The sequence below is a fragment of the Lathyrus oleraceus genome, chromosome 4, assembly GCF_024323335.1.
Source record: "Lathyrus oleraceus cultivar Zhongwan6 chromosome 4, CAAS_Psat_ZW6_1.0, whole genome shotgun sequence".
Classification (NCBI taxonomy): domain Eukaryota; kingdom Viridiplantae; phylum Streptophyta; class Magnoliopsida; order Fabales; family Fabaceae; genus Lathyrus; species Lathyrus oleraceus.
The window spans coordinates 185,519,643-185,545,063 of NC_066582.1; the positions used below are offsets into that span (position 1 = coordinate 185,519,643).

The 25,421-nt window shown below is 39.3% G+C and overlaps 2 long non-coding RNA genes across 2 annotated transcripts; both read left to right on the top strand.

Moving 5' to 3' along the window:
* Nucleotides 1-604: 604 nt before the first annotated feature.
* Nucleotides 605-1,755, top strand: LOC127074433 (uncharacterized). The gene is made up of 3 exons (XR_007786001.1): nucleotides 605-1,252; nucleotides 1,429-1,518; nucleotides 1,626-1,755. It is a non-coding gene; the product is annotated as an uncharacterized LOC127074433 (long non-coding RNA).
* Nucleotides 1,756-12,585: 10,830 nt separating this feature from the next.
* Nucleotides 12,586-13,730, top strand: LOC127074432 (uncharacterized). The gene is made up of 3 exons (XR_007786000.1): nucleotides 12,586-13,227; nucleotides 13,404-13,493; nucleotides 13,601-13,730. It is a non-coding gene; the product is annotated as an uncharacterized LOC127074432 (long non-coding RNA).
* Nucleotides 13,731-25,421: the final 11,691 nt, after the last annotated feature.

Here is a 25,421-nt window from a genome sequence, read left to right on the forward strand (position 1 = left end):
ACACCATACAAGTAGGCAACAATTAATCAACAATAAGATATTTAAGCAAGTACATGATCAAATCAAATAATCAAAGAAATGAAATGAATGAGCATTAAACAATGTATGAGTGTAAGTGCGAAGGAACCGGCTCATTGTAAGGAAGCCCAAGAGTAAGCTATGTGAGGTCGACGGCGATGCTTAAAAAGCAATCGACTTACGAGGGTGTAAAAAAAAGGGGGCTCGATATTAAATCGAGAAAAGTATGATTTTTATAATTTTAAAATGGTTTTGAATGAATGATGAAGTTAAAAGAAAACAAGTTTGCATTATTAACAAATGAAACTATAATTATAATACAACATAAACATGAAAAAAAAAGAATGCTAAAGAAAAGAAATGTTATATATGGGTATCGAACCCACTACATAAGGGGAGATGAACTAACTTCATCTCCACCCGGCCACAAGCTACCAGTTATGAAACTATGACCAACAAGCACCCCTAAACTAACCGAAACCCCTCAAAGAGAAAAAGAAACAAGCAAAAGGTCCAAGCATGGGCCACTGGACCGGGATTGACTAAGCCCACGAATCTTAAGTTCCAAACTTGGGTAAATGGAGGGGTAGCAAGGGAAAAGAACGATCATCAATAGCAATAGTGATATGGTACACTTTCTTCTCCCAATATTCAAGGGCTCAATACAGGGAAGGTTGATGAAACCAAAGGAAATGCAATGTATTCAACTTCTTCCTCCAAAAACCAAACTTCAACACCGATTCTCAACCTCTAGAAAAAAAGAAAACGGAAACCTCAAAGCTACTAGAAAACAAAACTCTCCATGCCTTCATCCTCTCACTACGCTTTCTACATCTAAGAAGAAAATAAACGCAGGTTCCCCACGAATCTAACCTTGCATCATCTAACACAGATCGACACTGAGCAAATGAAACCTACAACAATCAGACCCAACTAGATCCCCCACAAAACCAACGCGAAATAACCGGTATTGAGAGCTCTCGAACTAAAAAAGGTTTTCAACACAGGCAAAAACCTCTAGGGTCTAAAAAGGGGGCGAGCTGTAACTCAAAAATTCGCTTGAATCGGCAAACAGGGTACCGACAACGCAAACAAATCAAAAACCAAGAAAATCAATAAAGCAAAAAAAAGGATTTTCGACCTTCTTGGAGGTTCGAAGGAAAAAAAGAAAGAGAGAAGATTTTACCACTGCCTTACGATTTCGGAGATATGCCGACGGAAAAGTGTATCCCGAGTAAGTATCTTCGTTCTGCTTTTGTTATCTCTTGTTCTACCTTCTCTTGTTCTTCTATCTTTTAGGGTTTTGCCGTTGTATATTTTAGGGTTTTCTCCTCTATTTTTCCGCCTCCAGGTTTTTTTTGTTGTGCTCCTCCCCCACTGATTCTCCTTTTCTCTATTTATGTTCTGTAGCTAGGGTTTGGGGATCAAAAGAGGTCTCTGCCAAGGCCTTTCTGTGCTCAGAAATTGGAGTGGTCTTTTTGGTGTATGGTTCGAAAAATGGTATTCTGAATTCGTACTTTCTTTCCCTGAATTTTGTTTCTACCCCAATTTGGGAATTTTCTGATATCTTGAAATTTACTGTGGGCTAATTAACCTTTTTACTGCAGGGAAAATGGTGTCTTCACTTGTTTTGCTGCAACATGCTTGAATTGATATGGTGTATTGTTGATGCTCATGAATTTGTCCTCAAGGTGATGCACTCGATATGCTGAGGTTTCCTTATGTTTCACTATGATCATGACTCTTTCCAATGCTTCATGCAGGATATGGCTGCAAACTGTTGCATATAGGTTGAGACAGGTTTGGTTTCAAGTATAATGTCAACAGCATTTCATGGCTTGTTCATTGATGGAGTTTCTTGTTAGTCATGACTTGGTGATGTAGCAGGTCCGAGATTTTGGAAATTCCCTGGTTTGTTGCAAGCTGACTTGGTGAATGTTTAGCTGCAGTTGCATTAAAAATCATGTACAGTCTTGATGATGCCAGATGTCAGGCTTATTTCCCAAGTGAACCACCAAAACCTGGTGAGGTTTTCTCAAGACAGAGTATTCCACTTAATGTTGGTGAATTTCAGTTATTCTAACTGTCCATAGTTTATTTCAACTGGTTTTTTGCAGGATGTTACTGCTGCCTCTAACAGGTATTGGGGCTTGAGCATGTACCGGACTGCCCATAAACCTACTGCTGCATCTAACAGTAAGGAAATGGCTTCAAGACCAGTAGTATGAGGCTAGGTGCATCTGTTGTTGCTGACTTGTTGTTACTGGCGCATTGCAGGATGCTTTGGTTTGAAGTTGATAGTCTTCTGGAGAGGACCCACCAATGAATCCAACACTGAACAAGGATGCTGTAAAGCCTCAAAGGGCTCGAGAGATGCTCACTGATAGTGTTGCCAAAACTGCACTAGGAAACAGCAGCCGGACCTCGAACAGAAGAGCACGGAAGAAAGGTGTCCAAGGAGGATCAAGTTCCTCCAGTGTGCATAGAAGCAACGCTGGTTTGGCCCAGAAAAGCAGGCACAGGTCAAAGAGCCGATCTAAACATCAGTAGTTGCCATAAAGGAGACACTGCACATGGTCGCCCAGACATTGACGGTTTCTGTTTAAGACTTGATATAATAAAATCTTCACCATCTCCATTCTGCAAATGTAATGTATGGAACTCATTTATCCTCTGGAAATTCTGTGAACTTCATGTATACAATTTTGGCCTTACGAAACAGAAATTGGCCAGCCTAATCGCTACAGTTGCCATTATCATTATTATTAATCCATATCTGAACACTGGATACCGTGACAACTGAGCAATTCAAAGTAAACAGTATTATGCTCAGCTCATAAAGCAGTAACTGGAAGTCACCGCAAACCTGAATCTGAACAAGACAGCTGGGAACTTTTGGTCAAGCACCCCTGATGATCAATCCTAGTAGGCTGCTCACTATACACATATCTTATCGTTTATATCATAACTTGGACTCACTCCAAATGAAGAGGTTTGTATGCTCTTCCTGTTAATGCAAGAAATACTATGACTCACATATTCAGTGAAATTGACCAGATATCTTAGCACATCCCTTATAACAACTTCTCATAAAATAATAGTAATTCAAGTAGAGCTCCTTTTTTCCAGCCATGAAAAATTGATTAATAATGGATGAACTCGGGTGGTCTGAAAATACTGTAAACAAATCTGACAGCCTGCACGGTTGGACCTTCACAGCGGAAACCATGGCATTACTAGATGATAACTTAAATTTCACCATTGAATCAAAGAAAATCTGCTAAGCCCATCACTTCCATAAAAAATGAAGTATTTCATCTCAATATAACAAAGTTACTTCACTAAGTGCTCCCATCGATGTTTCTTTTCTTAATTTAAAACCCCCTTTTTTAAGTAGTTCAGATTCAATTGTTGAAAAAGTTTCAAGTGATAGGTTGATTACTGTTGCAAATTTCTTTGGGTTAGGCCCTGTTTTGCAATGCAGGTAAAAACTAATTCCCGCTTTGATTTTGGTCCATTGGCTTCATATGGTTCCCGGTTGTGTATTTCGTTCTCCATTAAGTGTAACCCCCCTGTTATGCATTGCCTTGGTTTTGATATGATTGTGCATCCGTACTGGATCACTTCAGGTTGTGGGTTACTTCCTTGTTTTCTTTTGCCGCTCATGCAGGTTATGGCTTCATGTGTTGGACATACGAAGTTTCATGACACCAACAAGAATCATGAAGCATTATGCTTACTTGGCCAATCCAAGATCAAAATGGAATATGGGAGATCAAGGTCAAGATTAGGACAAGGATTTGGGATTTTAGAGTTTTTTAGGATTGGGTTGACTTTGGTCAAAGTTGACCAAAAAGTCAACTGTTGACCAAAGTCAACAAATGGTCAAAAATGTCAATTTTTTGTATTTTTCTTGTATGGAATCATATGTACTGGTTTAAACATGAAATAAATTGAAATGGATTAACAAATGGTTGAAATTGGTTTCACAATTGGCTTGAATGTTCGACTCTCGAGAAGAAAATAACTTGATTGATAATGTATATGAACAAGACCATGAAATGATACCACAAGACTAGGGTTTTGACAAAGTATCCATGAACCAATAACATGACTAGCAAGTGACTTGAAACACAAGAAACTTGGTTGTTCAGATGACCCAGACCATAGAGGTATCTACGATCACAACACCATGACTTTGGATCCAAACCAATCCTCATGTAGAACCAAAGGTTAGGTTAGGCCAAGCACGCCAAACAAACATAAAAAATTCAGGAGCAAAATCGGGGTATGACAGTTGCCCCTATTTAAGCGTCTTCAACTAGAGAATATGAAGCAGGATGTTCTTCACATGATCGTAGTGGGAGATGGTTAAATACTAAGAAGACCCAGATTTTGATCATGAATCCCTATGAAACAATGTTTGTCAGTATCGTCAAAGAAGCAATCTCCAAAGAAGAATCCGTCTGGTACGGTGAAAATCGGCCTGAGTACCGAAACAGAAAGTTGAACTGGATACCAAAATAAATGGTAACACAGGAATACCCATGGCCTGAACGCCACACATTAGTCTGAACACTAAGCATTGGAATATTAGAGTATCAATGTTGGTCTGATCACTGGAAATCTGGTCTGAACACCACTTTGGTCTGGATATCGAAAAAAAACTGGCCTGAATGCCACTTCGGTCTGGATACCGGGAACTGGCCTGGACGCCACTTCGGTCTGGATACCGAGAAAACTGGCCTGAATGCCACTTCGGTCTGGATACCGGGAAAACTGGTCTGAATGCCACTTCGGTCTGGATACCGGGAAAACTGGCCTGAATGCCACTTCGGTCTGGATACCGGGAAAACTGGCCTGAATGCCACTTCGGTCTGGATACTGGGAAAACTGGCCTGGACGCCACTTCGGTCTGGATACCGGGAAAACTGGTCTGAACACCACAAGTTCTTCGTCCTGACTGTTGAGAACTTCTTCGATCTGAAATCGGAAACTGGCCTGAACGCCACATCGGTCTGGATATCGAAAAAAAAACTGGCCTGAATGCCACTTCGGTCTGGATACCGGGAACTGGCCTGGACGCCACTTCGGTCTGGATACCGGGAAAACTGGCCTGAATGCCACTTCGGTCTGGATACCGGGAAAACTGGTCTGAATGCCACTTCGGTCTGGATACCGGGAAAACTGGCCTGAATGCCACTTCGGTCTGGATACCGGGAACACTGGCCTGAATGCCACTTCGGTCTGGATACCGGGAAAACTGGCCTGGACGCCACTTCGGTCTGGATACCGGGAAAACTGGTCTGAACACCACAAGTTCTTCGTCCTGACTGTTGAGAACTTCTTCGATCTGAAATCGGAAACTGGCCTGAATGCCACATCGGTCTGGATACCGCCTCGGTCTGAACACCGGAAAACTGGTCTGAACACCACAAGTTCTTCGTCCTGATTGTTGAGAACTTCTTCGATCTGGAATCGGAAACTGGCCTGAACGCCACATCGGTCTGGATACCGCCTCGGTCTGAACACCGGAAAACTCTTCAAGTCTATCAGCATTGGCGAAGATAACAAAACAGTGGTAGATGAGCCGGCACGCATGCTACAGACCCAAGCTGGGGATAACAATCGAAAGATTGACCAAAGAGTGCATGAGATATATTATCTGTAGCCGTCAAAATGTAGATAATACACTCGCATGGAAGATTATCCATAATCGGGTTGTAGGTTGTTAAATGAATAATCGACCGAAAAGAAAGACATCAGGGTACCAGGACTGGGCATGCAAAAGATGACCAATCAAAAGAAGATAAAGTTGCTAACTCGGAGCAAATACCCAAAAGAAAGGGGAAGACCCACCGGGGACAATACTGCTTGATCGGGGCAAGTATCCAAAGGGGACAAGACTATCAATACCACAAAGAGGGGATTACATCTGCCAGTTAGTGGGCAGAAAACCACAGAAAAGGTAACCAGTCCTCAATAGGATGAGCACACAGGGTTAACTCCACCAAGGGGATGAAAGTGGGATTTTACAGCTACCAGCTAGTAGGTAGAAAAACCACAAAGATAGGACTTACAACTACCGGTTTGTAGGTAGAAGCCACACAAACATCATGAACCAACAAAAGTTACCTCTGCTAGGGGATTAAGGTGGGATTTTACAACTACCAGCTTGTAGGTAGAAAACCACAAAGATAGGACTTACAACTACCGGTTTGTAGGTAGAAGCCAACAAATTCCGCTGAGGATGAGATGAATGAGTGTCGGTTAGTGAGCGACTCTCCATTTATGCCCCAGGGGAGCACGGGAGACAGCCAACAGGAAGCCAATTTAGGATCGATCCAAAAAGGCAGACTGAAACAGGACTCATCCTAATGAGGACAGAACTCAATAGGGAAAACCCATCCCGTTAGGGAGGGAACAGAAACAACCGTCATCCACGAGGATATAACTCAGTGGGGAGCGCAGAAGGAAATGGTAGACACTTTCTGCTTAAGGGGTAGACTCTACGTGGAGAGATCAGACACACCCACTTCTACTAAGGAATGGAACCAATGCTTGCAAAATGATGCCAACTTCGGGGAGTAACACTGCTGGGGATACCCACTCAACTAAGGAGTCACTTGTTGGGAAAGCCCCAACCTCTCAAACATGCTGATGAACCCAATTCTGAAACCGATCCAATGGCGCGAAGCTAAACTCTTTCCAACAACCCAATCTCGGCTGGTCACCACGGCCTAGGGCTAATGGATATGCTTGCAATGTTGATGCATGAGTTTTTTTGTTTTACACAATGCCCCATGATCATGGAAATGCTATGCACTAATGATGCAATATGTTATGCTTATCTAAATGATGAATGCATAAACACACGTCTCCTCTAGAGACAACACCGGGGAACTCCAGGAACTGTGCTAGGATCCTATAACCATGTCAACTTCCATCCTGCTGGGGAAAGACAAACCTTGCTGGGGATGCACTCCATCGAACCCGAACTGCTTGGAGATTACCCTGCTAGGGGAGGCAACCCATTCTTATCTCTACTGGGGATGATTTTCTCCGAACCCGATCCGCTTGGGGATCTCGCTAAGGGAAAACCATCAACAAAAACCCTACTGGGAAGGCAGTAATCTTCAGGCCCGCTGAGGAGACACTGATCTCAAATCTGTTAGGGAGGTAACCCTCTCACACCTACTGGGGAAATACAGCTTATCGGACACGGAACACCTGTCGAGTCGCCGAACAGCGGCATCCATCTTCCACCCACAGTGTCGGCTCTCCCTCTTTTAAGAACTCCCAGACGCTTCTGGACTTTTCTGCTCCATCATCTTGTATTCCCCAATCTCGTCCGTACTCCACGGAGATCGAACTCCTGGTATTCATACAAACTTTCCAATCATCAGACTTTGAAGAGTCTTCTTGATTAACTTTCCAGGACTGTCGTCGTAATCCTTCACTGTCTTTTCACCGTTCAACTATCTCTTGCCCCTGATCAGGCTCTGCAGCAGAGATCGTTAGATAAAAAGTGTGCCCCAGGTATGCCCCAGGTGTTCCGATATTTCAACGCCTAAGTCACTCAGACTTCCGAATAAGATTTCCAGATTTCAACCTCATAAGCATGCATCGGAAGGGACCTCTATGTTTCAAAATGCAAATATTCTTATCAAAATAAACGGATGTTTTCGTAATCAAAACGGTAATGACACAAAAACAAAATTTATTTGACCGAACACACGCTTTATTGACTGGAATAAAAGATGGCTCACCACCGAGCAACACGCAGGAAGCAAACCCTGGAAAGAGGTGATTGCACATAAAAGGAAAAAATCTATCCTAATGGCAACGTGACACTGTGATCTCATCAGGTTCCAACTCAGTTACACCTCATATGTCCTCAGGACTTTCCGCACATCCTGTCTTCTGACCAAGACGCTTCCGGTCGGTCTTTGTCGGAGATTATCCAAGTCATCATGAGCACAAATGATCATGCTAGACGCAGTTGTTCGCTCCATTTCCTTTTTGCCTGGACCGCCCTTTCGTGTTTCAGTCCACCGGGATACCCTTTTTTGCCCAAGTCGCCCTTGTGGGGGTTTTCAACTTGCCGGGTGTACAGTTCTTTTCTTTTATTATCCCTAACTTTTGCCCGAACCTTTCTCTTTTTCCTTGGTTCGCCGGGATGCTCATTTTCGCCTAAACTCTTTATTCTTTTTGTCCAGTGGGTTTCTTTCACGAAGTATTTTCTAACTGCGTCCGCACTCACAGTGGATGGGAAATCATCGTCATCCGTGATCCTCGACAACAAGGCTCTATCAGAGGCGATCTTTTTTACCACGAATGGACATTCATAACTGTTTATCCATTTGCCCCACGATCGTCTTGAGGAGGAAGGATCCTTTTCAACCAATTCTTCCACGTGGCACGCGCGAGGTCACACTTCTTGGTCAACAAAACGCTTCATTCACTGGGTACAACTGCCCCATGACAAGTAACTGTCAGCCCTCTTCCTCAGTTGGGCTCAACATGTCATTCTGAGTCCTTATCCATTCAGTCTTCTCTGATTTCTCACACATCTGTGAGGAAGACACTGCCCCAGGTAGATGCAAATCCCAAGGTTCGATACCCAGGATGCAGTATTGCTGAGTTGGTCTTCTCTGTTGTTGTTGAGTTTGAGTGGCTGGAATAGTCACAGCAGCAACTTGCCGATACTGTCCTTTGTTCACACTCCTCCGACGGTGCACAACGTTTGTTTCACCCTCTCCCCTTCTGGGTGCCCCAGAGGATGGCTTTTAGAACTTGAAGGATTTGAAGAGCCAGGATGGCGAACCGGAGCAAGGGTTGCTCTGACATTAACAGTCTCTGTAGCAAGGGGCTGTCCACTGATTATAATACCCCTCAAATCTTCACCCACGGCATAGTTGTTGACAGGAATAGTGACCGTAGTAATTTGATCATTGACAAGGACCCCCTCTGGTGAAGCACGACTGGGCGGCAAAATCACAGCTTCCTGTCTCTGGGCTAAGGCACGCAGCTCCTCTTGCCCCTGAACAACTCCTTGCATCATGGTCATGAACTGGGCCATGTTCTGCCCTCATCTCAGCCAACTCAGCTTGGACTTGATCCATACTCTTCTGATGATTCGATCTGGTTGCGGTGCGGACGATGATCAACAATCCCGTCTCAATCAAAACCCAGAGTGTGAAGTCTCTCCCAAGCATGTCTGCAATGCAAGGATGATATGTGCATGATATGCATATGATGCGGATGCTATTTTATCATGAATGATCCTGAAAAGGATATACACATGCGAGTTAACTTTTTTTTTCATGCATTATTATTTTTTGGAAAATAAATCTGCTATGATGCAAAGGATGGAGCCAAGACTGGCAGGTTGTGCATCTCGGCACACAGGATCCGAAGTTGCGGCTTGAACTCTGATCACAACCATCTGAAACCCAAAGTCAATCTGATCAACTGGCATCTGAACCCATGTCTGGAGAACTGAGCCACCATCTGAGTGAGCACCCACAGATTCAGCCTAGGGATCCGAAATAAACGGAACCCGCTGATAAACCACGGACAGAACTCCGGCGTCCCAGAAATAAACGTCCATAAATTTGGCTGAACCAAAGTCACCATCACAGCACCACTGGCAGAAACCGTATCTGTAGAGATCAAACCCTCCCCTCACAGGTAGGTTCTAAAAACAGAAGTTTGTCAGCTTCAGCCCTTCAGTCGAGAATAATACGTTTACCACTGAAGGTTTGGCATTATTACGGGATAAAAGACCTCCACTGACTCCCCTCAACAGGACATCCTAAAGCAAGTTCCCAGTCTCGGGGTCCTCGGATTGATCAGCAAGAATGCGCCCACCAGAGCTAACATAATCACGTCTCGGAGGAGAGGCCTCGACTGAGTTCTCGGGAAATGGTCACCAGAGTCGACGATTTCTAGAGGAATATCTGTCGATATGGAACACCCATAGGACAGAATATATCCAACAGAAACCTCGTCTGGAATGTGGGTCTCATGAACGACTTAACGTAGCAACATACCACGCAAGCCTCATGACTATCCACTCTAGCACCTATGTGTACACTCAAGCCTGGGTAGTGGGCTTATCTCTCATAGAACAGTCTCAACCCAACAAACAAACAACCCACGGAACCCACAGATACAACAAACATATGTACATGAATGCAATAAGATAAAGCAGGTAAATGCGGAAAATAAATAACTGTACCAAAGAATAAACACCCAACAAACAAGAAACCTACAAAAGCTAGGAGGGACTCGCTTAGGGAAACCCAGTCCCCAGCAGAGTCGCCAGCTGTCGCAACCCGAAAAATACGGAGGGCGAAAAAACAACCGGCGAGAAGGAAATGACAGAAGAGTCGCCACCGTGCGTTATTTATCCCAAAGGAGGGAAAGGAAACGCTCGAAGTAAACCTGGAGAAAGGAAAGGAAAAGACAAGGTCTCGCAACCAAATCTTGGGTTCGGGAGTCGATTATGCGAAGGGAAGGTATTAGCACCCCTACGCATCCGTAGTACTCTACGGGATCCACTCTTGTTGTTTCTTGTCTAAAGGGTGTGTGTTTATCTAATGTACTATTTACTAAAAGGGTCAAGAGAAAAAATGACTCGCACAGATATCGCATCTATTGCATACGTATCTCATCTGAATATGAGAATCAGAGTCTTCGTAGCTCGGCTACCTATGGGTTAAGGATAAGTGTGCTCGCTAAGACATCGCGTCTTATGCCTACGTATCTCATCGGGAATGAGAATCAGAGCAAAACGTAGTTCAACTAACTACGGGAACAAGAGTCTCAATTGCAGCTAGGGCAAGAGAAAGGGAATGTCTCGACCGCAACGAGGGCGAGAGAAAGGATCGCAACAAGGGCGAAAGCAAACAAGGATTAGTTGTTAGTCATTAGTCAAACTCGGCAAGACATCGCATCTTGTGCCTACGTATCTCATCTGGACATGAGAATCAGAGTTGCCGTAGTTCGGCCACAAAGGGATTGCCATCTGAACATGGACTTACAAAGGAGGACACCAGTTGTGTCAAAGGAGAGTGGGCAATGTATTCACGTCCTAGCAGTAGGTGTCGCAGCTCGCTGAATCGAGTCTTAGGCAGTTACCTCTTTGCGGTAGAACGGACTACATGCCACAGGATCGGAGACGCTCGGAAAGGTCTAAAAGAAATGGGGAAGCTCTGCCCTAGAGTTGTCATGCAAGGTGTACTTAGGTGTTAGGATTTACAAATGGGGACATCTACCTAATGTTAGCATGCAAAGAAAAATGGGAATTCTACCTATGTTATCATACAAAAGGATATGGGAATCCTACCTATGTTATCATGCAAAAGGATATGGGAATCCTACCTATGTTATCATGCAAAAGGATATGGGAATCCTACCTATGTTATCATGCAAAAGGATATGGGAATCCTACCTATGTTATCATGCAAAAGGATATGGGAATCCTACCTATGTTATCATACAAAAGGATATGGGAATCCTACCTATGTTATCATGCAAAAGGATATGGGAATCCTACCTATGTTATCATGCAAAGGGTTCTATCTAATGGGTGCTACCTAATCGGAACAAGAATCGACGAATGGAGCAAGGAGAAGTGTTAGGGATGAGGGTAGACGGCGATGCATGAAGCAATCGACTTACAAGGTTGATGGCGATGCATAAAGCAATCGGCTTACAAAAGGGTGGATGGATACGTGCTGGTTCTGTTAGGTTTTTGAAAAATGATTACTCGACGTTGGATCGAGGTTTTAGTCTTGTTTTGAAATAGTTATCGAATGTTCATTTTAGTTCTTGTATTAACAGGTGAATAAAGAATGAAAGAGTAAATATTATACATTTCATGGGAGAGGGATACATTTGTTATGAATGGGGGTTGACATGGTAATCAAACAATATAAATATATGCCTCATACACCATACAAGTAGGCAACAATTAATCAACAATAAGATATTTAAGCAAGTACATGATCAAATCAAATAATCAAAGAAATGAAATGAATGAGCATTAAACAATGTATGAGTGTAAGTGCGAAGGAACCGGCTCATTGTAAGGAAGCCCAAGAGTAAGCTATGTGAGGTCGACGGCGATGCTTAAAAAGCAATCGACTTACGAGGGTGTAAAAAAAAGGGGGCTCGATATTAAATCGAGAAAAGTATGATTTTTATAATTTTAAAATGGTTTTGAATGAATGATGAAGTTAAAAGAAAACAAGTTTGCATTATTAACAAATGAAACTATAATTATAATACAACATAAACATGAAAAAAAAGAATGCTAAAGAAAAGAAATGTTATATATGGGTATCGAACCCACTACATAAGGGGAGATGAACTAACTTCATCTCCACCCGGCCACAAGCTACCAGTTATGAAACTATGACCAACAAGCACCCCTAAACTAACCGAAACCCCTCAAAGAGAAAAAGAAACAAGCAAAAGGTCCAAGCATGGGCCACTGGACCGGGATTGACTAAGCCCACGAATCTTAAGTTCCAAACTTGGGTAAATGGAGGGGTAGCAAGGGAAAAGAACGATCATCAATAGCAATAGTGATATGGTACACTTTCTTCTCCCAATATTCAAGGGCTCAATACAGGGAAGGTTGATGAAACCAAAGGAAATGCAATGTATTCAACTTCTTCCTCCAAAAACCAAACTTCAACACCGATTCTCAACCTCTAGAAAAAAAGAAAACGGAAACCTCAAAGCTACTAGAAAACAAAACTCTCCATGCCTTCATCCTCTCACTACGCTTTCTACATCTAAGAAGAAAATAAACGCAGGTTCCCCACGAATCTAACCTTGCATCATCTAACACAGATCGACACTGAGCAAATGAAACCTACAACAATCAGACCCAACTAGATCCCCCACAAAACCAACGCGAAATAACCGGTATTGAGAGCTCTCGAACTAAAAAAGGTTTTCAACACAGGCAAAAACCTCTAGGGTCTAAAAAGGGGGCGAGCTGTAACTCAAAAATTCGCTTGAATCGGCAAACAGGGTACCGACAACGCAAACAAATCAAAAACCAAGAAAATCAATAAAGCAAAAAAAAGGATTTTCGACCTTCTTGGAGGTTCGAAGGAAAAAAAGAAAGAGAGAAGATTTTACCACTGCCTTACGATTTCGGAGATATGCCGACGGAAAAGTGTATCCCGAGTAAGTATCTTCGTTCTGCTTTTGTTATCTCTTGTTCTACCTTCTCTTGTTCTTCTATCTTTTAGGGTTTTGCCGTTGTATATTTTAGGGTTTTCTCCTCTATTTTTCCGCCTCCAGGTTTTTTTTGTTGTGCTCCTCCCCCACTGATTCTCCTTTTCTCTATTTATGTTCTGTAGCTAGGGTTTGGGGATCAAAAGAGGTCTCTGCCAAGGCCTTTCTGTGCTCAGAAATTGGAGTGGTCTTTTTGGTGTATGGTTCGAAAAATGGTATTCTGAATTCGTACTTTCTTTCCCTGAATTTTGTTTCTACCCCAATTTGGGAATTTTCTGATATCTTGAAATTTACTGTGGGCTAATTAACCTTTTTACTGCAGGGAAAATGGTGTCTTCACTTGTTTTGCTGCAACATGCTTGAATTGATATGGTGTATTGTTGATGCTCATGAATTTGTCCTCAAGGTGATGCACTCGATATGCTGAGGTTTCCTTATGTTTCACTATGATCATGACTCTTTCCAATGCTTCATGCAGGATATGGCTGCAAACTGTTGCATATAGGTTGAGACAGGTTTGGTTTCAAGTATAATGTCAACAGCATTTCATGGCTTGTTCATTGATGGAGTTTCTTGTTAGTCATGACTTGGTGATGTAGCAGGTCCGAGATTTTGGAAATTCCCTGGTTTGTTGCAAGCTGACTTGGTGAATGTTTAGCTGCAGTTGCATTAAAAATCATGTACAGTCTTGATGATGCCAGATGTCAGGCTTATTTCCCAAGTGAACCACCAAAACCTGGTGAGGTTTTCTCAAGACAGAGTATTCCACTTAATGTTGGTGAATTTCAGTTATTCTAACTGTCCATAGTTTATTTCAACTGGTTTTTTGCAGGATGTTACTGCTGCCTCTAACAGGTATTGGGGCTTGAGCATGTACCGGACTGCCCATAAACCTACTGCTGCATCTAACAGTAAGGAAATGGCTTCAAGACCAGTAGTATGAGGCTAGGTGCATCTGTTGTTGCTGACTTGTTGTTACTGGCGCATTGCAGGATGCTTTGGTTTGAAGTTGATAGTCTTCTGGAGAGGACCCACCAATGAATCCAACACTGAACAAGGATGCTGTAAAGCCTCAAAGGGCTCGAGAGATGCTCACTGATAGTGTTGCCAAAACTGCACTAGGAAACAGCAGCCGGACCTCGAACAGAAGAGCACGGAAGAAAGGTGTCCAAGGAGGATCAAGTTCCTCCAGTGTGCATAGAAGCAACGCTGGTTTGGCCCAGAAAAGCAGGCACAGGTCAAAGAGCCGATCTAAACATCAGTAGTTGCCATAAAGGAGACACTGCACATGGTCGCCCAGACATTGACGGTTTCTGTTTAAGACTTGATATAATAAAATCTTCACCATCTCCATTCTGCAAATGTAATGTATGGAACTCATTTATCCTCTGGAAATTCTGTGAACTTCATGTATACAATTTTGGCCTTACGAAACAGAAATTGGCCAGCCTAATCGCTACAGTTGCCATTATCATTATTATTAATCCATATCTGAACACTGGATACCGTGACAACTGAGCAATTCAAAGTAAACAGTATTATGCTCAGCTCATAAAGCAGTAACTGGAAGTCACCGCAAACCTGAATCTGAACAAGACAGCTGGGAACTTTTGGTCAAGCACCCCTGATGATCAATCCTAGTAGGCTGCTCACTATACACATATCTTATCGTTTATATCATAACTTGGACTCACTCCAAATGAAGAGGTTTGTATGCTCTTCCTGTTAATGCAAGAAATACTATGACTCACATATTCAGTGAAATTGACCAGATATCTTAGCACATCCCTTATAACAACTTCTCATAAAATAATAGTAATTCAAGTAGAGCTCCTTTTTTCCAGCCATGAAAAATTGATTAATAATGGATGAACTCGGGTGGTCTGAAAATACTGTAAACAAATCTGACAGCCTGCACGGTTGGACCTTCACAGCGGAAACCATGGCATTACTAGATGATAACTTAAATTTCACCATTGAATCAAAGAAAATCTGCTAAGCCCATCACTTCCATAAAAAATGAAGTATTTCATCTCAATATAACAAAGTTACTTCACTAAGTGCTCCCATCGATGTTTCTTTTCTTAATTTAAAACCCCCTTTTTTAAGTAGTTCAGATTCAATTGTTGAAAAAGTTTCAAGTGATAGGTTGATTACTGTTGCAAATTTCTTTGGGTTAGGCCCTGTTTTGCAATGCAGGTAAAAACTAATTCCCGCTTTGATTTTGGTCCATTGGCTTCATATGGTTCCCGGTTGTGTATTTCGTTCTCCATTAAGTGTAACCCCCCTGTTATGCATTGCCTTGGTTTTGATATGATTGTGCATCCGTACTGGATCACTTCAGGTTGTGGGTTACTTCCTTGTTTTCTTTTGCCGCTCATGCAGGTTATGGCTTCATGTGTTGGACATACGAAGTTTCATGACACCAACAAGAATCATGAAGCATTATGCTTACTTGGCCAATCCAAGATCAAAATGGAATATGGGAGATCAAGGTCAAGATTAGGACAAGGATTTGGGATTTTAGAGTTTTTTAGGATTGGGTTGACTTTGGTCAAAGTTGACCAAAAAGTCAACTGTTGACCAAAGTCAACAAATGGTCAAAAATGTCAATTTTTTGTATTTTTCTTGTATGGAATCATATGTACTGGTTTAAACATGAAATAAATTGAAATGGATTAACAAATGGTTGAAATTGGTTTCACAATTGGCTTGAATGTTCGACTCTCGAGAAGAAAATAACTTGATTGATAATGTATATGAACAAGACCATGAAATGATACCACAAGACTAGGGTTTTGACAAAGTATCCATGAACCAATAACATGACTAGCAAGTGACTTGAAACACAAGAAACTTGGTTGTTCAGATGACCCAGACCATAGAGGTATCTACGATCACAACACCATGACTTTGGATCCAAACCAATCCTCATGTAGAACCAAAGGTTAGGTTAGGCCAAGCACGCCAAACAAACATAAAAAATTCAGGAGCAAAATCGGGGTATGACAGATACCGCTCACTGTTTATTATGTTAAATGTGTGATTTAATATAATTGCCAACGTCGCGAAAACCTATAGGGTCACACACAAAGGACGAATTGATGAGAGATAGAATAACTAAGGAACACCGTAAGGTACGGTGCACTTAAGTGGGAGACGAAATATGGTAAGGTACCAAATACTTAAGTGATTTTGGCATATTATGAGATATGGGCCAAAATGCACTTAAGTGGGCTTTTTGGCTTGAAGCCCACACAAGTGGTTCTATAAATAGAACCCCTTGGGTAGAAGCATTGTCACTCTAATTCACTCAGACAGAAATTCAAGTAGAGACTTGGAATTTTATTTCCCTCTTTCTCTCACTCAAAGCCTTCATTCATAACAGCTAGCACTGCGATTGAAGGAATCCGTTCGTGTGGACTGAGTAGAGACGTTGTCATCGTTCAACGTTCGTGATCGCCCCGTGGATCTGTATCAAAGGTTTTGATCATAATCAGAGATCTGCACCAAAGGTTTGAATCGCCACAAGAGGTAACGATTCTATCACTGATCATGCCCATTCGTAAGGATCACTAAATGGAGAAATTTTTAAATTCCGTTGCGCCTTGGATGGCTATTCTCCAACACTTAGAACATCTTAAGATTATGAATATTTTAGAATTTCTTAAGTCTTAGACTCTTTCTAAGTTGTATTTTTTCTACACCTCTGATTATAGATCAAGTGTAGTTTTTTTACACGAATCTTTTAACAATTTGTTACAGAGCCGGAAATCTCCTGCTTTAGTGTCTGGGCATTTGAAGTCTTTAGCTTGTGTGCTAGAGAAAGGAAGTCGTAGACATGTGTGTTTGAGAAAGGAAGTCTTTAGCTTGTGGGCTTGAGCAAGGAAGTCTCAAACTTGTGTGTTTGAGCAACAAAGTCTTATACTTGTGTGTATAGGAAAAGGAAGTCTCAAACTTGTGTGTTTGAGCAACAAAGTCTTATACTTGTGTGTATAGGAAAAGGAAGTCTCTTGCTCGTAAGCTTAAGTAGTTGTAATCATATTTGGTTATAGTGGAAATCCCTTGAAAGTACAAGGGGATTGAACTACTATAAAGTTGTGACAGGAACTAGGATAAACTTCTTGTTTCATTGCTTTTACTTTCTTCCTTTTGTACTTAAATATCCAATGATATCTACTCTGATCATCCAAATCAAATTCTGGTTCAGAATTTGATAAGGTCATTCAGAAGTCAAACTTGTTTTCTGAGTCAGACTCTAAATCATGTGTTCATACTCTGATAATGAAACATTATAAGCAGGAGAAGAAAAGGATTCATAAGAAAAAGGCAACACAATTCAACCCCCTTATTGTGTTTTTCTCACCTTCAGTTGGCCTCAGAGCAAAGTCTATGTTGAACACTTAATAGTGGTGCAGAAAAGATCCTAAGAAAAATATTTATTTTTCATGTCGGATGATTCTGGATTGATTGGGGGTTCTCCTAGTGGTAATAATAATAATGATCAAAGTACATCTGAAAGGAACAACTATGTTGTTAGACCTTCAACATTTATTCTGTGGAGATTCGACTGAATTTGAATGGTGGAAAAGAAAGATGTACGCTCACTTTGTAGGACTTCATGATGGGTTATGGGACATCTTTGAAGATGGGGTTAACATTCAAGTTAATGGTGTTGGAATGGTGTCTGACAGAAAGTCTCTTACACCAGCTCAAAAAAATATTTACAAAAAACATCATAGAGTAAGAGGCATATTGGTTGATTCTCTACCTCATTATGTGTATATCAAATAAATCCACTGCTCAGACTATCTTTAAATCCCTATATGCTAATATGAAGGGAATCAACAAGTTCAGGAAGCCAAGGCAAACCTTTTGGTTCAACAATATGAGTTGTTCAAGATGAAGGAAGATGAAGACGTTGAAACCATATTTTCCGGTTTCAAATTCTTGTATCTGGTCTTCAAGTGCTGAACAAAAGCTATACTACCTTTGACAATGTCAAGAAGGTTCTTAGGATTCTTCCTGTCAAATTCAGATCCAAGGTAACAACTATTCAAGAGGCTAAATACTTAAACACATTAAATCTTGAAAGTCTTATCAACAATCTCCAGAGTCATGAGATGAACCTCAATGGAGATGAAACTGTCAATAAGTCAAAGTCCCTTGCCCTGAAATCTTTTCAAAATCTGTAAAGGCTCCCAAAATTTGGAAATCTGAAGAAGCTTTTCAGTCAGAAGCTTATAAGGAATACTCGAATAATGAGAAGACGACCTTTATCATTAAAATATTTCAATACTTGCCCAAGAAGAAGAACAAATTCTCTAGTAGAAGCAGTGGCTTTAGAGGATCAAGTTCAAGAGATAATAAAGATAATCAAAAGGGTTGATTCAACTGCAAGAAGTATGGTCACTTTATTGTTGAATGTCCAGAGTTGCAAAAGGACAAGGAAAAGAAAGGAAGCTTCCAAAAGGACAACTTTAGAAACAAATTCAGAAAGACTTTCATGGCTATATGGGATAAACTTAACAAAGAAAAAGACTCTGAGAAATAAAGATGAAGAGCAAGCCAATATTGCTTTGATGGATCTTACATCTTCTGAAGCAGAATCTAACTCAGATTTTGGTTTAGAATATGAGAAAGATGAGGTATTTTCTAAATTATTTCGTTCTAATTTGATTACATTTATTCAAGAAGTTATGTGTAGGTTTCAGGAAAAGGCCAGACACATGAGAACATTAACAAAGAAATATGGTCTTTTAAAAGAGGAATTTAAATTTATTTAAAGCAAGAATGAAACTCTTAAGAGAGAACATATTTCTCCTGTTAGAGATGTGTTTGATAAAATTCTTGATAAGCATGAAACAACTCTACAAGAAATTACCTTAATTGGCCTTGAAATAGCAAAACTTGCATCCATGATCTATGGTGTAAGTAGGAGCAGAGGAGAAGGTCTGGGTGTAGCGGTAAAATTTTGAGATTAAGCTATTGATTAACTTAACTTGTAAAGCTAGAGTCACCACCGCGCTTTTATTGTTTCCAAAGGAAAAGGGAAAAGTACGAGCAAAACCCAAAGAAGTTTTAAAACAAAACCAATAAAAAGAGAACAAGGGTATGAGGGTTAGTTATGCAAAGGGAAGATATTAACACCCTAAACATCCATGGTACTCCATCGAAGCCTCTTTTAAAATATGCATATTTTAGCTTGAAAAAGGTGTTGTTTGTTGAAAGATTGAAGGGATGGGAAAATAAGCATTTTTATTATGATTTAGTGTTTACCAAGACTTTTGAAGTCTCATGCCTACGTACCAACAAAGTGCAATGGAGGATCAAAACCTCGTAGTTCATGGTAAAAATAACAAAGATGTTTGTTTTGATTCATTTTTAATGAAAAGATATTTTGTCATTTTAAGGAGAATACTCAACTAGTCACCCACAAGTCTGAGAACTTTACATCATCATGAGAAGAACTTCAACTTGGATAAGGATCAACGAGTATGCCATTAGCTTTCTTAGATGGAAAAGAATTATCATTAATGCTTTGGGTATAGAAGAATTATATCTCAACTATTGGAATGACTCATGTCTAAACTTTGAGGAAAATTTTAAAAGGAAAGGTGCACAAAGGGCACAAAAATGATTTAAATGAGTTGTAACTTTTTTAGGTCTTTTGAAATTGGTCTAAATATGCTTAAGATGAATTAGAATTTATCAGGAAAGGGTTTTGAAAATCACTTGACAAAAGTCAAGGTTTTATTGAGAAAGTGGTTCAAATTAGAAAACAAGAAGATTTTTAAAAAGGGGGAGAAGATTTGAAAATTAAAGAAAGGGAGGAGAAGAAGAGACTATCCTAGAGAATAAAGTAAAAGCTAGGAAGGAAAGATCTAACCAAGAGATTGCAAGTTTTATGACATAAGTCAAGCAAGAACTCCCTCCTTTGAATTAAGCCTTAAACAAACCAAATAAGCAAATAATAATTCATGTATCAGATGAAACCAAAATAATCAAACCAAGTCTTCAAAGGAAGTCTCAAGTCAAAGGTACCAGACGGATTCCAAGGTCTCAAGTCACAAGTCCCAAAGAAAATGTCAAGATCCTAATTCTAAGTCCATAACTCCACAAAGATGCCAAGGATAGTAACCACAAATCCATGAATTAAGAGGAACAAGTTTCTTTTTAGGTTTTCTTAGCAATGACATAAAGAATGTCCAAATGGACAAAGAACCAAAATGACATAAACGTAAATAATATGATATGAAATGTTAAACATAAAGCATAAAATAAATGACATAAGAAAAAGGCATAAAGGTAAATGACTTTGAAGTAAAAGTTAATAGAAGTAAAATGTTAGTAAAAGATGTTAGTGAAGATGAAAAGATATTTTGATCATTTTTTGGAGAACATTCAATTATCCACTCACAAGCATGAAAAGGTGAACCTATACATCATTTATGAGAAGGGCTTTAACTTGGATAAAATCAACAAGTATGCCACTAGCTCTCACAAAAGGGAAAATGAGCAAAATTTTCACACAATACCATGAGGAATAGGAGACTTACAATCTCACTTGCAAAAATGTCATTACCTTTGGGACAAATTTAGCGCTATGTTAAGCAATTGTAATTGGACTTATGTAGAAGTCACAACTATCTGAGGTCGGTCAATAATAATGTTTGTGTTAATACATGCTAGAGAGATGATATGTAAATTCTCCTCCTAAAGTTATGCCATACAAGAAAATAAAAAGAAAGGGGATGATCAAGCACAATGGCTAGAAGGATGGTCCATTACTTCAATTCACATTTCATGACACTTAGGACAAACTTATGCATCAATCCAAAGTACCTTAAATGATTCATGATCACTTAGAAGGTAGATTTGAAATGATGAAAGTTTGTTAAGCACCAAACCACACATCATGAACAAGATGGACACAAATCCATCCAATTGATCAAAGGGAAAATAAAGGGATGAAGAAGAAAGGGGACAAGAGAGGTCACACCCAAATTGAATCACAAATTTGATTATGTCATCATCAAAATCAATCATCCATTTTGGTGGATTAGATTTTCACCCCCTCAACACCCAAGATCCATTGAATTTGATGAGACTTGAAGTCAAAATCATCATGATCCAAGGCTAACAGAAGTCCATAAGGTCAAACAAATTTAAAATGCAATTAAATGAATAAAAATGCATTAAAAGTATTTTTTAAATGATTTTTAAAATGGAAATAAAATGAAAAATCTACAAAGTCCTTCAAAACACCAAATAAATGGCCAAGAAAATTATGGAAGGTTAAAAATAAAATGAGAAAAATATAATAAAAAATTTAGAATTTTAAAATGCAGAAAGTATTTTTAAACCAATTAAAATAAAGGAGAAAAGAGAAAAATCATAAAATAAAATAGAAAATCAAAGAAATAAAATATGAAAAAATAAAAATCAGATCAAGAAAAATAAAAGAGAATTTTATAAATTATTTTGGGATTTTTTGGATAAAAAATGAAATTATTACGAAATTTTAAAGAAAAATAAATTTAAAATAATAAAAGAAAAAAATTAAAAGCAGAAAAAAACCAGGAGCGTTGGATCATGTCTCATTAATTGACGTGGTGGATCCAACACTCCAAATGATGAGAAACATGATGGAATACGCTGCAATAAGAACACAGGATCCAATTTGAATTTAACCAATCAACACATTTCAAAATATCAACTTGTGGAATGTTAAAAAACATCTAAAAACACGATAGTTGAATTTTCTTGAAAAACTTCAAGTTGCAACAGGGGTTTCTTGGCTCTCAAAAGCTTGCAAATGAAGGCAATAGCTTCCTCTATTTATAGGGAATGTGATTGGATCCAAATATGTGTGGAATGATGCAGAATTCGTGCAAAACGAATTTGATCCAAGTGTGTGAAAAATGTGACTTGAAACTCCTCAAAACTTAGCCAAATAATATGTTTTAAGTGTCAATTAACTTCTGGAGGTTTGTTAAAACATGTTTAGGAACAAAACACTTGCTAACTTGGTTTTGAATTGAGTTTAGTCATGATCAAATTTCGGGCAATGGTGATTTCTTCAGTTTCAAGTCACCATGTTCAACTCAATGGGGCATCCTACTCAAGAGGCTTTTTGATACCATTCTTTTTGTAATGTGTTAACATCATGGCCAAGATTACAATTTTCCAAGAAAGTTTGTATTTGGATATTTGAGCACAAAGTTATGGTATGTTGAAGTTGGCATAAAATACTAGTTTTGTAACTTAGAAAAAAATGAGTGCTTCATGGCTAAAAATAACATATAATGTCCTAATGGATTCCATGGTCTTCCAAGCATATTTTGACCTTCGTCCTTGAACCAAACATGTAGAGGGTACTATCAATGGCTTTGTGCAAAAAGAATCAGCTTCATATGTTAAAAATTGAAGAAGTTATGATCTCTGAAAGTTGGCAAAAAGTCACTTGAAAATAGGTCAAATTTCACTAAGTCCACAAATGACATATAATGTCTACAAACGTTTGATGATCCTCCAAGCATAATTGGCTCATATCATGTGAAAAGAAGTTGTAGATGATGTTGAAGAGTCATATTCAAAAAGGATAATTCAAAAATGTTGAGAATTGAAGGAGTTGCGATCTTTGGAACTTTGACCTCAAAATGTTGACTTTTTGGTCAAACCACTTGGAACAAGCTTGTGCACTTGGACTTTTCTTGCATTTCAAATCATATGGGTGATCATATGAACTAAAGATAAGGTGTCCTTGATAGCCTCTTGATTAAATTTCTCAAATCTTGAAGTTACTTGTTGAAGAAGGCATGGAAATAAACACATGAACCTTTGACTTTTCTTGGGAAGTAAGCCACCAAACTTTGAGATGCTTTTGACTTGAGGAGCCCTACCTTGCACAATAAACTTAAGGGAAACAAGACATATTTTTGGTATTTTTATTAGTGGTTAGATAAACAATAAACACAAAAGTAAAACATCAAGAGGTGTTTGGTGATCCCTGCAAGAAGCAAACCCAAAGATGGATAGGGGAAGGGCCAAGATGTGACATTGCTTGTATGCAAAATATGCTAATGAGAAATGGGATCTTAGGGTTTAAATTAAGGTATGACACTGGGTTACTATAAAAAAAACAATCAAAGGACTAAAACCTTGATTAAACCATCAGATCCTTCCTCCTCTAAATCTACTCAAAAAGGGTTAGATTGTTATTTTGCACCTGACTTTAACAATGCAAAGATTTCGAACCAATCGTGGTTTAAAGCTGATGAGTCAAAGGCTCTGAAGAGACTAGAACCTAAGAATCTAAAGTCAATGGCTCTGAAGTCATCAGAACCTAAGACTCTGAAGTTAAAGGTTCTAAAAAACCCAGAACCTAAGGTATCAGGTCATAAAATTCTGAAAGGTTCAGAACCCAGGGTCAAGACTCATTCAAGACAACAAACTTTCAAACCAAAATTCTTGAATGATTCTAAACCTTTTTTATATGAGAACAAAGGTATAAAATAAGAGAAAACTTATCAGAACTAATCCTAAAGGATCCATATGATTATGGGTACCTAAATCTGAAATCATATTTTCTATAGATATGCTTAAAGGGAGAAGCAAGGCAGCAGCCCTGGTACCTGGACAATGTCTGCTCGTGACATATGACAAGAGAAAGGAATATGTTCCAAACCCTCACTCTGAAAGAGGGAGGAACTGTGAGATTTGGAGGAAACCAAAAAAGGAAGACTATTGGGACATGTACTATTGGTAACTCATCTTTATCTATTAATGATTTTTGGTTGGTAGATGGACTGAAACATAACCTACTTAGCCTTAGTCAATTTTATGATAGTGGTTATGAAGTAATGTTTAATAAGAACATCAGTACAGTCAAGAATGAATCTGATAAGTCTATAGTATTTAAGGGTAGGAGGAAAGGCAATGTTTAAAAAATTAATTTTTTCTGAACTGGCTGATTAGAGGGTAGTTTATCTTCTATCAATGAATGATGAAAATGGGTTTGGCACAGGAGGTTAGGTTATGCTAACTGGATATTAATCTCCAAGATTAGAATTTAAAGCTTCTTAAGGGGCTTCCGGATCTTAACTATCATTCATATGGTATATGTGGAGCATGCCAAATTGGGAAAATTAACAAAACCTCTTTTAAAACAAAGAACATTGTCTCTACTTCTAGTCTCTTAGAACTGATTCACATTGATTTTTTTGTCCTGTTAGCACTGCACCAATCAATGGGAGAAATATAGACTTGTCATTTTTGATAACTTTAGTAGATGGACTTCAGTTAAATTCCTCAGAACCAAGGATGAGTCATATGATGTGTTTAGTGTCTTATGCACTCAAGTCAAAAATGAAAAAGGGTCAAAGATTTTTAAAGTAAGGAGTGATCATGGAGGAATTTGAAAATGAACCTTTTGAAAACTTTTGTGAAAAATATGGAATCCTCCATGAGTTCGTTTCTCCTAGAACTCCACAACAAAATGGAGTAGTAAAGAGGAAGGACAGATCCTTACAAGAAATGGCCAAAACAATGATTCATGAAAATAATTTTTCAAAATTACTTGTGGGCAGAAGATGTAAACACAACATGTTATATTCATAACATGATCTACATGATACATATTCTGAACAAAACAACATATGAACTTTTCAAAGGAAGAAGACCCAATATTTCTTATTTTCATCAGTTTGAATGTACATGTTACATCCTAAACAATAAAGTTTATCTGAAGAAATTAGATGCCAAGGCTCAAAAGGGTATCTTTTTAGGATACTATGAACGCTCTAAGGCATACATAATGTATAACTCCGAAACCATAATGGTTGAAGAGACTATAGATATCAAATTCGATGACAAAGGGTTGGATAGTAAAATGTCAGAGCTAGTTGAAATTTTTTCAGAGTTTCATATATCAAAATCTCTCCAGAAGCTAGCGAATCATAAGATATAGCTCCTTCAGAAGTTTTTTATCTAGAAGCTAGATCTTCAGATGCTAGATGTCCATAAGCCGATGATCTTCAGATGCTAGATGTCAACAAGTTTCTTCACCAGTTTATCAAATATTTCAAGTGATGCTTAACATTACATCATATTATGCATATATGATCCTCCATGAGTCCCAA